Raw genomic sequence first — 5,000 nt, 5'->3', positions numbered from 1 at the left:
TCCTCCTCCTCCTCCTTCTCCTCCTCCTCCTCCTCTCCTTCCTCTCTCCTCTCTTCCTTTCTCTTCCTCTCCTTCTCTTCTCTCCACTTCTCTCCTCTTCCTCTCCTCTTCCCTCCTTCTCTCCTCACTCCTCCTCTCCTCCTCCTCCTCTCCTCCTCCTCCTCCTCTCCTCCTCTCTTCTCCTCCTCCTCCCTCCTCCTTCTCCTCCACTCCTCCTCTCCTCCTCTTCCCTCCTTCTCCTCCACTCCTCCTCCTCCTCCTTCCTCCTTCCCTCCTCCCTCCTCCTCCTCCTCTCCTCCTTCCTCCTTCTCCTCCCACTCCTCCTCCTCTCCTCCCTCCTTCTCCTCCCATCCTTCCTCCTCCTCCTCCTCCTCCTTCCTCCTCCTTCTCCTCCCACTCCTCCTCCTCCTCTCCTCCTCCTCCTCCTCTCCTTCTCCTCCTCACCTCCTCTCCTCCTCACCTTCTCCTCCTTCTCCTCCCACCTCCATCCTCTCCTCCTCCCTTCTCCTCCTCCTCCACCTCCTCTTCTTCAATAAATCCCGGTTCTATTCTGTGAAAGAATTATCGAGGTGTTTTTTTTAATGATGAACATGAAATGGACAAAGATCGTCAAGCATCCCGATTAAATACGTTATAAAATTTCAAATGCGGCCATGTGGTCTTCGGATCGGAAGGGTGAGGGTTCGAATCCCGATTTGAGCGGCGATTAGTTGAGTTCTTGGAAAGAGGGCAGGGTCTTCACTCACATTCTCTCATCGCACACGGGTATAAAATGAGTATCTTATAGTCGTTAACAGCGTTGTCTCTGTCGGAAAATGATTGTACTATCATCGCCTAACAGGCTTCATCATGTCTCGTCCTATGTTATGTTAAGTGTTCTTGTTTAGTAGAAATCATTGGACGTCTGGTTTTACAAAACTCGTTAAGTTGATTTTTCTATTTTTCGAGATTGTCCATCCATGAGATAAATTGAAATGTAAACTTTATTTTAAGCATCAACTGACACAAGAATTTCCTTAGATTTGTGTGAATTTGAAGTTTAAATATGATAAAATAATAGACCGAATGAGAAATTTTAGGGGAAATAATCCTGGATATCTCAAAATGGGGAAAAAACGGAGTGAGGGATTTTTGGAAAACCAGCCTTCAATTTCTGAAGCGCTTCCTTTTTTTTTAATTGAGCTTTATATAGCGCAATATCCACAAAATGTGCTCAAAGCGCTTTACAAGGGGTCCCCTGGTCAACAGCGACATTTAACACGTAGGACGGGAGATGACGCCTGTTAGGTGATATTACAATTTTTCGGACAAAGACAACGCTGTAAACGGCCAGGTACTCATTGTACGGTGAGAGAATGTGGGTAAAAAACCTTTTCCAAGGACTCAACTATGCGCCGAGCGCGAGGCTCGAACCCAGGACCTTCCGATCCGAAAACAAGTGTCAAACCACTAGACCACATAGCCGGACATACATTGAAACGTTTAGTGGATATCGCACTGTATAAATGCTCAAACTTCTTCTATTCGGATAAAATTTAACACCGATCTCAAAGAATCAAATTTAATTTGGCCCGTCTAGTCCGGGCTTCTTGATAGATAATTTACTCAGCTTGACAAAAAAGAATGTCTTTATTTAAGATGCAGACATCCTTTAGTTTGACATATAAGGCCTCGGTTTTCCATTGATTCACAACGATAAAAAAGAACAGAATTATAATTTCAAAAGCGAATGAATAATAATAATAATAATATCTTGAAATCTTGTGAAATCCTTCTCAAACCACAAAAAGCAGATGATTTTGGAATCAGAATAACAGCATTGAAGTTGAAGCCATTAATAATAGCATTTTCGAAAACAAAAGTAAAATTTTTTGGATTGGACAGCCGTTTAAAGATAATAAATTACAGGTCGTGATAACAGCGAGATAAATATACACATAACCTGAAAAAATATGTGTCAAAGATAAGGCAACTACATATTATATATATATATATATATTATATATATATATATATATATAATATATATATTGATATACATATTTATATATAAATATATATACCATATATATATACATTGTATATGTGACCCCTCGTCTCAAAACGGTATTAAGTCGGGATGATTAAGATGCTAAAAATGAAATCTGTAGCCAGAAATATAATGCTTAAGTTGAGTTTATATGCTTTATAGAGGAGAAGGAAAATCATATTTTACTGTGTAATATTTTTGACCTGTTTAACTCTAATTAGCATCTGGTCCATCCCGACATAATACCGTTTTGAGACGACGGGTCACATATATTCTATTTTATCACATATATATATATATATATATATATATATATATATATATATATATATATATATATATATACCTGATTAATGTTCGCTATGAATTTTAAAGTATTTGATCAATCGTATCAAGTCGGTATCGTGTCCGATGGTATCGATGCTAGAAGAATCAAGAAAAGATTTATAGAGGAGAATATCAGACATGGAATTGGATTCAATAGGCTGATGTCACGCCGCCCAGCAACGGCGGCCATCGTGGTTCTAAACAAAGAAAATAGGTACTTATTATTCTTCATGCTAGCTTGAACTTTTCATATGTCTTGTGATCAGAATGTGTAAAAGTCAAAACATGAACAGATTTATAATGTGCTTTTTTCTCCTCTGGATACGCTTTTATGCTCGTCGGAGAAATATTTCATAAGGGCGTCCGCCATTGTTCTGATAGTTTAGAGCCAGTTACTAAGTTACCATGCTTCATAACGAGGGAAGTGACGTAACGACTGTTGAAGAGTATTTCTGTATTTTCATTTGAAGTCATGAATCATGATGAGACTTTGTTTCATAGAATTAATGATTTCGTGAGCACGGTTACAGAGTGGTGGATAGTGTACGCCTTCTACTCGTACATCTCATTTGGTTCTATGATCCAGATGATCTGTAGAAAGAATTATTTGTGCATTATATATATATATATATATATATATATATATATATATGTATATATATATATATATATATATATATATATATATACCGTAATGGATTGCTTTATTCCTGTATTTATCTTTCACTTGTTTCGTTTATATTTCAAATTCATAACTGTTAATCCATTTGTCATAGGTCTAGAAAAGTCATGCGGTTCATTTTGCTAATCCATATATAGATACATCTATACATATATGTGTATATACATATATATATATATATATATATATATATATATATATATATATATATATAATTGTTGTAATGGAAATCTCAAAAAAAAAAAAAATGACCCAAAATATTACAACAATGTTAAACAAGGCCTATAGATAGTATGCAGATGACGTCACTCTGGCCTTTGTTATTGTTTTTGCCATCCGCGTTTGTGAGTTGTTCTCACTAAACTGTATTAACCAGACTATAAAAGTTCATGGTTACACAGAGTTTGTGTGTTGGTCCGTTATACTTCCGGATGGCAATGTTGTGAACTCCTTGGCCAAGCGCATTCTATCTATAGATAGTTCGAAGATGACGTCACTCGGGCCTTTTTAATTGTTTTTTGCCATCCGCGTTTATGAGTAATGCTCACTGAACTATATTAACCCGACTATAAATGTTCATGGATAGAAACAGTTTTGTGTGTTGGTCCGTTATACTTCCGGATGGCAATGTTATGAACTTCTTAGCCAAGCGCATACTATCTAAAAGTGGATTCGGATGTCAGACCTGCTCATATGTGACCCCTCGTCTCAAAACGGTATTAAGTCGGGATGATTAAGTTGCTGAAAATTGAATTTGTGGCCAGAAATATCAGACTTGAGTTAAATTTATTTTCTTTATAGAGGAGAATGAATATCATATTTAGAGTGCTACATACCAGCAATTCATAACTTTGATCAGTTTAGCTTTAATTTGACTTGTTAGCATCAGTTTCATCCCGACAAAATACCGTTTTGAGACGATGGGTCACATATTATGTACACATCAGTTTGTTTTGGGTTTTTTTTCCTATTTGAGACTACAACCGTCGCCATCGTTATGTTATAGATAGAATGCGCATGGCCAAGGAGTTCACAACATTGCCATCCGGAAGTATAACGGACCAACACACAAACTCTGTGTAACCATGAACTTTTATAGTCTGGTTAATACAGTTTAGTGAGAACAACTCACAAACGCGGATGGCAAAAACAATAACAAAGGCCTGCGTGACGTCATCTGCATACTATCTATAGCCTGATACTGAAATCCAAAAAGACTGGCAGTTTGACATCATTGGTTGGTTTTTGCACCGTCTAGTGAGTTGTCGTTAGTAGAGCTCATGGAAACAAGTTATTTCATTTATTGAACTATTGAATACAACTCACAATTTGTTTTCTTTTCTGGCAAAAGACTGGCATTTTGACGTCATTTTTTGGTCAGTATCAGGCTATAACTTTACGAAGGCCACGCTACAACACGGGGTGTTATAGTAATACCCTTTTCACACTGTTGGTCACGCATTTCCGTTTTGTGAATGACGTCATTTAACGTGACAGAAAAACTGCACCAATTTTGACACGGTGTAAATTGGATTCAGTAGTCTGATGTCACGCCGCCCGGCAACGGCGGCCATCTTGGTTCTAAACAAAGAAAATCTGTACTTTTTATTCTTCATGCTGGCTAGAACATTTCATATGCCTTTTGATCAGAATGTGTAAAAGTCAAAACATGATCAAATTTATGGGGTTTTTTTCCCCATTTTATGCTTTTATGCTCGCCGGAGAAATATTTCATACGGGCGTCCGCCATTGTTCCGATAGTTTAGAGCCAGTGTTACTAAGTTACCATGAGTCATTAGGAAGGAAGTGACGTTACGACTGTTGAAGAGTATTGTAGATGAATGGGATTATATAGATAGTATGCGCTTGGCTAAGAAACTCACAACACTGCCATCCGGAAGTATAACGGACCAATACACAAAACTATGTGTAACCATGAACTTTTATAGTCTGGTTAATACA

This window comes from Berghia stephanieae, chromosome 7 (genome assembly GCF_034508935.2).
Source record: "Berghia stephanieae isolate SIO BIC M18660-M18661 chromosome 7, UCSD_Bste_1.3, whole genome shotgun sequence".
Taxonomy (NCBI): domain Eukaryota; kingdom Metazoa; phylum Mollusca; class Gastropoda; order Nudibranchia; family Aeolidiidae; genus Berghia; species Berghia stephanieae.
This window is presented reverse-complemented; position numbering follows the sequence as displayed.